Source organism: Anomaloglossus baeobatrachus, chromosome 11, assembly GCF_048569485.1.
Source record: "Anomaloglossus baeobatrachus isolate aAnoBae1 chromosome 11, aAnoBae1.hap1, whole genome shotgun sequence".
In the NCBI taxonomy this organism is placed as follows: Eukaryota; Metazoa; Chordata; class Amphibia; order Anura; family Aromobatidae; genus Anomaloglossus; species Anomaloglossus baeobatrachus.
In genome coordinates, this window is record NC_134363.1 from 50,208,684 (window position 1) to 50,222,486 (window position 13,803).

General features: G+C 28.6%; 1 protein-coding gene across 3 annotated transcripts in view; it reads left to right on the forward strand.

The window, feature by feature from the left end:
* Positions 1 to 13,803, forward strand: part of MED25 (mediator complex subunit 25) — a 181,264-nt gene that overhangs the window by 66,055 nt on the left and 101,406 nt on the right. The window lies entirely within an intron of this gene.

Sequence of the window (13,803 nt, forward strand, 5' to 3'; positions counted from 1 at the left end):
AATTGGGTGTATAGCTTCTGCCTCTGGAGGCCACACAAAGTATTACACTTTTAAAAAAGTGTAACTTCTCCCCTCTGCCTATACACCCTCCTGTGGATCACGGGCTCCTCAGTTTTATGCTTTGTGTGGAAGGAGGCACACATCCACTCATGCATTCTCATACATAGTTATGTCGGATGGAAGAATAGAGGACCCCGATGGGGTCCCCGGCATGTTCCCTTCTCACCCCACTATGTCGGCGGTGTTGTTAAGGTTGAGGTACCCATTGCGGGTACGGAGGCTGGAGCCACATGCCGTCTCCTTCACCATCCCTTATGCGGCTCTGGGAGAAGTGGGATCCTAAGCGGTCATCCTAAGCTGGGACCGTGCTCCATCCGCAGCCCCTGGTGGAACCTGCCGGTCCGGAGCTTTTTCACCCCCAGGGACCGGGCCCTGCAACTGGAAGGTACTCTGTGTCCCCATGTGGGGACTGTACAGAGAGGGTCGCACCTTATCCCCGGAAGCCGCGGTAGTTCCGTCCGTTGTCTTTTCGGCGGACTTCCGCGCCGACCGTGCCTGCTTGTCGGGCACGGCCTTAAATTTAGTCCCCGGCTTCGCCGCGGCCTAGTCGCGAAAAATCCCGCCCCCGAGCCTGCCTGTCAGGGGTTAGGGCGGGATTACCGACGTGACGTCTGCTTTGAGGGCTGGAGCATCTTGCATGTTTCCCTCCCCCCTCATTGACCACTGTGGGGACTCCAGATTCCCGCTCTTTGCTGGCGCCGCCCTCGGCTCCACATCCCCCCCCCCCCCCCCCCCGAGAGCTCCGGCAGCCATTTTTAGCATTCTGCCGGTGGATGCTACTCAGCAGCAAAGCTCTGCAGCTCCGGGGGATCCACGACAGGGAATCTGGAGGACACACTCCGCTCGTTAGCGGTTGGTAAGCCACACCGGTCACCCGGTGCTGGTCCCCCTAGGGTGCCTGGATGGATGGATATATAGATATATAGATATATAGATAGAGATATAGAGATATATCTCTATCTCTATCTCTATATATCTCTATCTCTATATATCTCTATCTCTATATATCTCTATCTCTATCTATATATATCTCTATCTCTATCTCTATCTCTATCTCTATATATCTCTATCTCTATCTATATATATATATCTATATCTCTATCTCTATATATCTCTATCTCTATCTCTATATATCTCTATCTCTATCTATATATATCTCTATCTCTATATATCTCTATCTCTATCTCTATCTATATATATCTCTATCTCTATCTCTATATATCTCTATCTCTATATATCTCTATCTCTATCTCTATCTATATCTCTATCTCTATATATCTCTATCTCTATATATCTCTATCTCTATATATCTCTATCTCTATCTCTATCTCTATATATCTCTATCTCTATATATCTCTATCTCTATCTATATCTCTATCTCTATCTCTATCTCTATCTATCTATATCTCTATCTCTATCTATATCTCTATCTCTATATATCTCTCTCTATATATCTCTATCTCTATATATCTCTATCTCTATATATCTCTATCTCTATATATCTCTATCTCTATATATCTCTATATATCTCTATCTCTATATATCTCTATCTCTATATATCTCTATCTCTATATATCTCTATCTCTATATATCTCTATCTCTATCTATATCTCTATCTCTATATATCTCTATCTATATCTCTATCTATATCTCTATCTCTATATATCTCTATCTCTATATATCTCTATCTCTATATATCTCTATCTCTATCTCTATATATCTCTATCTCTATATATCTCTATCTCTATCTCTATATATCTCTATCTCTATATATCTCTATCTCTATCTCTATATATCTCTATCTCTATCTCTATCTATATATATCTCTATCTCTATATATCTCTATCTCTATCTCTATCTATATATATCTCTATCTCTATCTCTATATATCTCTATCTCTATATATCTCTATCTCTATCTCTATCTCTATATATCTCTATCTCTATCTCTATCTCTATATATCTCTATCTCTATCTCTATCTCTATATATCTCTATCTCGATCTATATCTCTATCTCTATCTCTATATATCTCTATCTCTATACATCTCTATCTATATCTCTATCTCTATATATCTCTATCTCTATCTCTATATATCTCTATCTCTATATATCTCTATCTCTATACATCTCTATCTATATCTCTATCTCTATCTCTATCTCTATATATCTCTATCTCTATATATCTCTATCTCTATCTCTATATATCTCTATCTCTATCTCTATCTCTATATATCTCTATCTCTATCTCTATCTCTATATATCTCTATCTCTATCTCTATATATCTCTATCTCTATCTCTATATATCTCTATCTCTATCTCTATCTATATATATCTCTATCTCTATATATCTCTATCTCTATCTCTATCTATATATATCTCTATCTCTATCTCTATATATCTCTATCTCTATATATCTCTATCTCTATCTCTATCTCTATATATCTCTATCTCTATCTCTATCTCTATATATCTCTATCTCTATCTCTATCTCTATATATCTCTATCTCGATCTATATCTCTATCTCTATCTCTATATATCTCTATCTCTATACATCTCTATCTATATCTCTATCTCTATATATCTCTATCTCTATCTCTATATATCTCTATCTCTATATATCTCTATCTCTATACATCTCTATCTATATCTCTATCTCTATCTCTATCTCTATATATCTCTATCTCTATATATCTCTATCTCTATCTCTATATATCTCTATCTCTATCTCTATCTCTATATATCTCTATCTCTATCTCTATCTCTATATATCTCTATCTCTATCTCTATATATCTCTATCTCTATCTCTATATATCTCTATCTCTATCTCTATCTCTATATATCTCTATCTCTATATATCTCTATCTCTATATATCTATATCTCTATCTATATCTCTATCTCTATCTCTATCTCTATATATCTCTATCTCTATATATCTCTATCTCTATATATCTCTATCTCTATATATCTCTATCTCTATATATCTCTATCTCTATCTCTATATATCTCTATCTCTATCTCTATATATCTCTATCTCTATATATCTCTATCTCTATCTCTATATATCTCTATCTATATCTCTATCTCTATATATCTCTATCTCTATCTCTATCTCTATATATCTCTATCTCTATCTCTATATATCTCTATCTATATCTCTATCTCTATATATCTCTATCTCTATCTCTATATATCTCTATCTCTATATATCTCTATCTCTATATATCTCTATCTCTATCTCTATCTCTATATATCTCTATCTCTATATATCTCTATCTCTATATATCTCTATCTCTATCTCTATATATCTCTATCTCTATATATCTCTATCTCTATCTCTATATATCTCTATCTCTATCTATATATATCTCTATCTCTATATATCTCTATCTCTATCTCTATCTCTATCTATATATATCTCTATCTCTATCTCTATATATCTCTATCTCTATCTCTATCTATATCTCTATCTCTATATATCTCTATCTCTATCTCTATATATCTCTATCTCTATATATCTCTATCTCTATCTATATCTCTATCTCTATCTCTATCTCTATATATCTCTATCTCTATATATCTCTATCTCTATATATCTCTATCTCTATCTCTATCTCTATATATCTCTATCTCTATATATCTCTATCTCTATCTCTATATATCTCTATCTCTATATATCTCTATCTCTATCTCTATATATCTCTATCTCTATCTATATATATCTCTATCTCTATATATCTCTATCTCTATATATCTCTATCTCTATCTCTATCTCTATCTATATATATCTCTATCTCTATCTCTATATATCTCTATCTCTATCTCTATCTATATCTCTATCTCTATATATCTCTATCTCTATCTCTATATATCTCTATCTCTATATATCTCTATCTCTATCTATATCTCTATCTCTATCTCTATCTCTATATATCTCTATCTCTATATATCTCTATCTCTATATATCTCTATCTCTATCTATATATATCTCTATCTCTATCTATATCTCTATCTCTATATATCTCTATCTCTATATATCTCTATCTCTATATATCTCTATCTCTATATATCTCTATATATCTCTATCTCTATATATCTCTATCTCTATATATCTCTATCTCTATATATCTCTATCTCTATATATCTCTATCTCTATATATCTCTATCTCTATCTATCTCTATCTCTATCTATATATATCTCTATCTCTATCTATATCTCTATCTATATCTCTATCTATATCTCTATCTCTATATATCTCTATCTCTATATATCTCTATCTCTATATATCTATATCTCTATCTCTATATATCTCTATCTCTATCTATATCTCTATCTCTATATATCTCTATCTCTATCTATATATATCTCTATCTCTATCTATATCTCTATCTATATCTCTATCTATATCTCTATCTCTATATATCTCTATCTCTATATATCTCTATCTCTATATATCTCTATCTCTATATATCTCTATCTCTATCTCTGTATATCTCTATCTCTATCTCTATATATCTCTATCTATATCTCTATCTCTATATATCTCTATCTCTATCTCTATATATCTCTATCTCTATCTCTATCTCTATATATCTCTATCTATATCTCTATCTCTATCTCTATCTCTATATATCTCTATCTCTATATATCTCTATCTATATCTCTATCTCTATCTCTATCTCTATATATCTCTATCTCTATATATCTCTATCTATATCTCTATCTCTATATATCTCTATCTCTATATCTCTATCTCTATCTCTATATATCTCTATCTCTATATATCTCTATCTCTATCTCTATATATCTCTATCTATATCTCTATCTCTATATATCTCTATCTCTATCTCTATATATCTCTATCTCTATATATCTCTATCTCTATATATCTCTATCTCTATCTCTATCTCTATATATCTCTATCTCTTCTCTATATATCTCTATCTCTATCTCTATATATCTCTATCTCTATCTCTATATATCTCTATCTCTATATATCTCTATCTCTATATATCTCTATCTCTATCTCTATCTCTATATATCTCTATCTCTATCTCTATATATCTCTATCTCTATATATCTCTATCTCTATATATCTCTATCTCTATATATCTCTATCTCTATATATCTCTATCTCTATATATCTCTATCTATATCTCTATCTCTATCTCTATATATCTCTATCTCTATATATCTCTATCTATATCTCTATCTCTATATATCTCTATCTCTATCTCTATATATCTCTATCTCTATCTCTATCTCTATATATCTCTATCTCTATCTATATCTCTATCTATATATATCTCTATCTCTATATATCTCTATCTCTATCTATATCTCTATCTCTATCTCTATATATCTCTATCTCTATATATCTCTATCTATATCTCTATCTCTATATATCTCTATCTCTATCTCTATATATCTCTATCTCTATCTATATCTCTATCTATATATATCTCTATCTCTATATATCTCTATCTCTATATATCTCTATCTCTATCTCTATATATCTCTATCTCTATATATCTCTATCTCTATCTCTATCTCTATATATCTCTATCTCTATATATCTCTATCTCTATATATCTCTATCTCTATATATCTCTATCTATATCTCTATCTCTATATATCTCTATCTCTATATATCTCTATCTCTATATATCTCTATCTATATCTCTATCTCTATCTCTATATATCTCTATCTCTATATATCTCTATCTCTATATATCTCTATCTCTATATATCTCTATCTCTATATATCTCTATCTCTATATATCTCTATCTCTATATATCTCTATCTCTATATATCTCTATCTATATCTCTATCTCTATCTCTATCTCTATATATCTCTATCTCTATATATCTCTATCTCTATATATCTCTATCTATATCTCTATCTCTATATATCTCTATCTCTATCTCTATATATCTCTATCTCTATATATCTCTATCTCTATCTCTATATATCTCTATCTCTATCTCTATCTCTATATATCTCTATCTCTATCTCTATATATCTCTATCTCTATATATCTCTATCTCTATCTCTATCTCTATATATCTCTATCTCTATCTCTATATATCTCTATCTATATCTCTATCTCTATATATCTCTATCTCTATCTCTATATATCTCTATCTCTATATATCTCTATCTCTATCTCTATCTCTATCTCTATATATCTCTATCTCTATATATCTCTATCTCTATCTCTATATATCTCTATCTCTATATATCTCTATCTCTATCTCTATATATCTCTATCTCTATATATCTCTATCTCTATCTCTATCTCTATATATCTCTATCTCTATCTCTATATATCTCTATCTCTATATATCTCTATCTATATCTCTATCTCTATATATCTCTATCTCTATCTCTATATATCTCTATCTCTATCTCTATCTCTATATATCTCTATCTCTATATATCTCTATCTCTATATATCTCTATCTCTATCTCTATATCTCTATCTCTATCTCTATATATCTCTATCTATATCTCTATCTCTATATATCTCTATCTCTATCTCTATATATCTATATCTCTATCTCTATATATCTCTATCTCTATATATCTCTATCTCTATATATCTCTATCTCTATATATCTCTATCTCTATCTCTATATATCTCTATCTCTATATATCTCTATCTATATCTCTATCTCTATATCTCTATCTCTATCTCTATATATCTCTATCTATATCTCTATCTCTATCTCTATCTCTATATATCTCTATCTCTATCTATATCTCTATCTCTATCTCTATATATCTCTATCTATATCTCTATCTCTATCTCTATCTATATATCTCTATCTCTATCTCTATCTCTATATATCTCTATCTCTATATATCTCTATCTCTATCTCTATATATCTCTATCTCTATCTCTATCTCTATATATCTCTATCTATATCTCTATCTCTATCTCTATATATCTCTATCTCTATCTATATCTCTATCTCTATATATCTCTATCTCTATCTATATATATCTCTATCTCTATCTCTATCTCTATATATCTATCTCTATCTCTATATATCTCTATCTCTATCTATATCTCTATCTCTATATATCTCTATCTCTATATATCTCTATCTCTATATATCTCTATCTCTATCTATATCTCTATCTCTATATATCTCTATCTCTATCTATATATATCTCTATCTATATCTCTATCTATATCTCTATCTCTATATATCTCTATCTCTATATATCTCTATCTCTATATATCTCTATCTCTATATATCTCTATCTATATCTCTATCTCTATATATCTCTATCTCTATCTCTATATATCTCTATCTCTATATATCTCTATCTCTATCTCTATCTCTATATATCTCTATCTCTATATATCTCTATCTCTATCTATATCTCTATCTCTATCTCTATCTCTATATATCTCTATCTCTATCTCTATATATCTCTATCTCTATATATCTCTATCTCTATCTCTATATATCTCTATCTCTATATATCTCTATCTCTATCTCTATATATCTCTATCTCTATATATCTCTATCTCTATATATCTCTATATATCTCTATCTCTATATATCTCTATCTCTATATATCTCTATCTCTATCTCTATCTCTATATATCTCTATCTATATCTCTATCTCTATATATCTCTATCTCTATCTCTATATATCTCTATCTCTATATATCTCTATCTCTATCTCTATCTCTATATATCTCTATCTCTATCTCTATATATCTCTATCTCTATCTCTATATATCTCTATCTCTATATATCTCTATCTCTATCTCTATATATCTCTATCTATATCTCTATCTCTATATATCTCTATCTCTATCTCTATATATCTCTATCTCTATCTCTATCTCTATATATCTCTATCTCTATCTCTATATATCTCTATCTCTATCTCTATATATCTCTATCTCTATATATCTCTATCTCTATCTCTATCTCTATATATCTCTATCTCTATCTCTATATATCTCTATCTCTATATATCTCTATCTCTATCTCTATCTCTATATATCTCTATCTCTATCTCTATATATCTCTATCTCTATATATCTCTATCTATATCTCTATCTCTATATATCTCTATCTCTATCTCTATCTCTATATATCTCTATCTCTATCTCTATATATCTCTATCTCTATATATCTCTATCTCTATCTCTATATATCTCTATCTCTATATATCTCTATCTCTATCTCTATATATCTCTATCTCTATATATCTCTATCTCTATATATCTCTATATATCTCTATCTCTATATATCTCTATCTCTATCTCTATATATCTCTATCTCTATCTCTATCTCTATATATCTCTATCTATATCTCTATCTCTATATATCTCTATCTCTATCTCTATATATCTCTATCTCTATATATCTCTATCTCTATCTCTATCTCTATATATCTCTATCTCTATCTCTATATATCTCTATCTCTATCTCTATATATCTCTATCTCTATATATCTCTATCTCTATCTCTATATATCTCTATCTATATCTCTATCTCTATATATCTCTATCTCTATCTCTATATATCTCTATCTCTATCTCTATCTCTATATATCTCTATCTCTATCTCTATATATCTCTATCTCTATCTCTATATATCTCTATCTCTATATATCTCTATCTCTATCTCTATCTCTATATATCTCTATCTCTATCTCTATATATCTCTATCTCTATATATCTCTATCTCTATCTCTATCTCTATATATCTCTATCTCTATCTCTATATATCTCTATCTCTATATATCTCTATCTATATCTCTATCTCTATATATCTCTATCTCTATCTCTATATATCTCTATCTCTATCTCTATATATCTCTATCTCTATATATCTCTATCTATATCTCTATCTCTATCTCTATATATCTCTATCTCTATCTATATCTCTATCTCTATATATCTCTATCTCTATATATCTCTATCTCTATATATCTCTATCTCTATCTCTATATATCTCTATCTCTATATATCTCTATCTCTATCTCTATATATCTCTATCTATATCTCTATCTATATCTATATCTCTATCTATATCTCTATCTCTATATATCTCTATCTCTATATATCTCTATCTCTATATATCTCTATCTCTATATATCTCTATCTATATCTCTATCTCTATATATCTCTATCTCTATCTCTATATATCTCTATCTCTATATATCTCTATCTCTATCTCTATCTCTATATATCTCTATCTCTATATATCTCTATCTCTATCTATATCTCTATCTCTATCTCTATCTCTATATATCTCTATCTCTATCTCTATATATCTCTATCTCTATATATCTCTATCTCTATCTCTATCTCTATATATCTCTATCTCTATCTCTATCTCTATATATCTCTATCTCTATCTCTATATATCTCTATCTCTATATATCTCTATCTCTATCTCTATATATCTCTATCTCTATATATCTCTATCTATATCTCTATCTCTATATATCTCTATCTCTATCTCTATATATCTCTATCTCTATCTCTATATATCTCTATCTCTATATATCTCTATCTCTATATATCTCTATCTCTATATATCTCTATCTCTATCTCTATCTATATCTCTATCTCTATATATCTCTATCTCTATATATCTCTATCTCTATATATCTCTATCTCTATCTCTATCTCTATATATCTCTATCTCTATATATCTCTATCTCTATATATCTCTATCTCTATCTCTATCTCTATATATCTCTATCTCTATATATCTCTATCTCTATCTCTATCTCTATATATCTCTATCTCTATCTCTATATATCTCTATCTCTATATATCTCTATCTATATCTCTATCTCTATATATCTCTATCTCTATATATCTCTATCTCTATATATCTCTATCTCTATATATCTCTATCTATATCTCTATCTCTATATATCTCTATCTATATCTCTATCTCTATATATCTCTATCTCTATCTCTATATATCTCTATCTCTATATATCTCTATCTCTATCTCTATCTCTATCTATATATATCTCTATCTCTATATATCTCTATCTCTATATATCTCTATCTCTATCTCTATCTCTATATATCTCTATCTCTATATATCTCTATCTCTATATATCTCTATCTCTATATATCTCTATCTATATCTCTATCTCTATCTCTATCTCTATATATCTCTATCTCTATATATCTCTATCTCTATATATCTCTATCTCTATATATCTCTATCTCTATCTCTATCTCTATATATCTCTATCTCTATATATCTCTATCTCTATATATCTCTATCTATATCTCTATCTCTATCTCTATCTCTATCTCTATATATCTCTATCTCTATATATCTCTATCTCTATATTATCTCTATCTCTATCTCTATATATCTCTATCTCTATATATCTCTATCTCTATATATCTCTATCTCTATCTCTATCTCTATATATCTCTATCTCTATATATCTCTATCTCTATATATCTCTATCTCTATATATCTCTATCTCTATCTCTATATATCTCTATCTCTATATATCTCTATCTCTATATATCTCTATCTCTATCTCTATATATCTCTATCTCTATATATCTCTATCTCTATCTCTATCTCTATCTCTATATATCTCTATCTCTATATATCTCTATCTCTATATATCTCTATATATCTCTATCTCTATATATCTCTATCTCTATCTCTATATATCTCTATCTCTATCTCTATCTCTATATATCTCTATCTCTATATATCTCTATCTCTATATATCTCTATCTCTATATATCTCTATCTCTATATATCTCTATCTCTATATATCTCTATCTCTATCTCTATATATCTCTATCTCTATATATCTCTATCTCTATCTCTATATATCTCTATCTCTATATATCTCTATCTCTATATATCTCTATCTCTATCTCTATCTCTATATATCTCTATCTCTATATATCTCTATCTCTATATATCTCTATCTCTATCTCTATATATCTCTATCTCTATATATCTCTATCTCTATATATCTCTATCTCTATCTCTATATATCTCTATCTCTATATATCTCTATCTCTATCTCTATATATCTCTATCTCTATATATCTCTATCTCTATCTCTATCTCTATCTCTATATATCTCTATCTCTATATATCTCTATCTCTATATATCTCTATCTATATCTCTATCTCTATATATCTCTATCTCTATCTCTATATATCTCTATCTCTATCTCTATCTCTATATATCTCTATCTCTATATATCTCTATCTCTATATATCTCTATCTCTATATATCTCTATCTCTATATATCTCTATCTCTATATATCTCTATCTCTATATATCTCTATCTCTATCTCTATCTCTATATATCTCTATCTCTATATATCTCTATCTCTATATATCTCTATCTCTATCTATATCTCTATCTCTATATATCTCTATCTCTATCTCTATATATCTCGATCTATATCTCTATCTCTATATATCTCTATCTCTATATATCTATATCCTATCTCTATCTCTATATATCTCTATCTCTATATATCTCTATCTCTATATATCTCTATCTCTATATATCTCTATCTCTATATCTATATCTCTATCTCTATATCTCTATCTCTATCTATATATCTCTATCTCTATATATCTCTATCTCTATCTCTATCTCTATATATCTCTATCTCTATCTCTATATATCTCTATCTCTATATATCTCTATCTCTATCTCTATCTCTATATATCTCTATCTCTATCTCTATATATCTCTATCTCTATATATCTCTATCTATATCTCTATCTCTATATATCTCTATCTATATCTATATCTCTATCTCTATATATCTCTCTATCTCTATCTCTATCTATATATATCTCTATATCTCTATCTCTATATATCTCTATCTCTATATATCTCTATCTCTATATATCTCTATCTCTATCTCTATCTCTATATATCTCTATCTCTATCTCTATATATCTCTATCTCTATATATCTCTATCTCTATATATCTCTAATATCTCTATCTCTATATATCTCTATCTCTATCTCTATATATCTCTATCTCTATATATCTCTATCTCTATCTCTATCTCTATATCTCTATCTCTATCTCTATATATCTCTATCTCTATATATCTCTATCTATATCTCTATCTCTATATATCTCTATCTCTATTCTATATATCTCTATCTCTATATATCTCTATCTATATCTCTATCTCTATATATCTCTATCTCTATCTCTATATATCTCTATCTCTATATATCTCTATCTCTATATATCTCTATCTCTATATATCTCTATCTCTATATCTCTATCTCTATATATATCTCTATCTCTATATATCTCTATCTCTATCTCTATATATCTCTATCTCTATATATCTCTATCTCTATCTCTATATATCTCTATCTCTATCTCTATATATCTCTATCTCTATATATCTCTATCTCTATCTCTATCTCTATATATCTCTATCTCTATATATCTCTATCTATATCTCTATCTCTATATATCTCTATCTATATCTCTCTATCTATATATCTCTATCTCTATATATCTCTATCTCTATCTCTATATATCTCTATCTCTATATATCTCTATCTCTATCTCTTATATCTATCTCTATCTCTATATATCTCTATCTCTATATATCTCTATCTCTATCTATATCTCTATCTCTATCTCTATATATCTCTATATCTCTATCTCTATATATCTCTATCTCTATATATCTCTATCTCTATCTCTATATATATCTCTATCTCTATATATCTCTATCTCTATCTCTATATATCTCTATCTCTATATATCTCTATCTCTATCTCTATCTCTATATATCTCTATCTCTATATATCTCTATCTCTATATATCTCTATCTATATCTCTATCTCTATATATCTCTATCTCTATATATCTATCTCTATATATCTCTATCTCTATCTCTATATATCTCTATCTCTATCTCTATATATCTCTATTATATATCTCTATCTCTATATATCTCTATCTCTATATATCTCTATCTCTATCTCTATATATCTATATCTCTATCTCTATATATCTCTATCTCTATATATCTCTATCTCTATATATCTCTATCTCTATATATCTCTATCTATATCTCTATATATCTCTATCTCTATCTCTATCTCTATATATCTATATCTCTATCTCTATATATCTCTATCTCTATATATCTCTATATCTATATATCTCTATCTCTATATATCTCTATCTCTATCTCTATCTCTATATATCTCTATCTCTATATATCTCTATCTATATCTCTATCTCTATATATCTCTATCTATATCTCTATCTCTATATATCTCTATCTCTATCTCTATATATCTCTATCTATATCTCTATCTCTATCTATATATATCTCTATCTCTATCTCTATCTCTATCTCTATATATCTCTATCTATATCTCTATCTCTATCTATATATCTCTATCTCTATCTCTATCTCTATATATCTCTATCTCTATATATCTCTATCTCTATCTCTATATATCTCTATCTCTATCTCTATCTCTATCTCTATCTATATCTCTATCTCTATATATCTCTATCTCTATCTATATCTCTATCTCTATATATCTCTATCTCTATCTATATCTCTATCTCTATATATCTCTATCTCTATATATCTCTATCTCTATCTCTATCTCTATATATCTCTATCTCTATCTCTATATATCTCTATCTCTATATATCTCCTATCTCTATCTCTATATATCTCTATCTATATC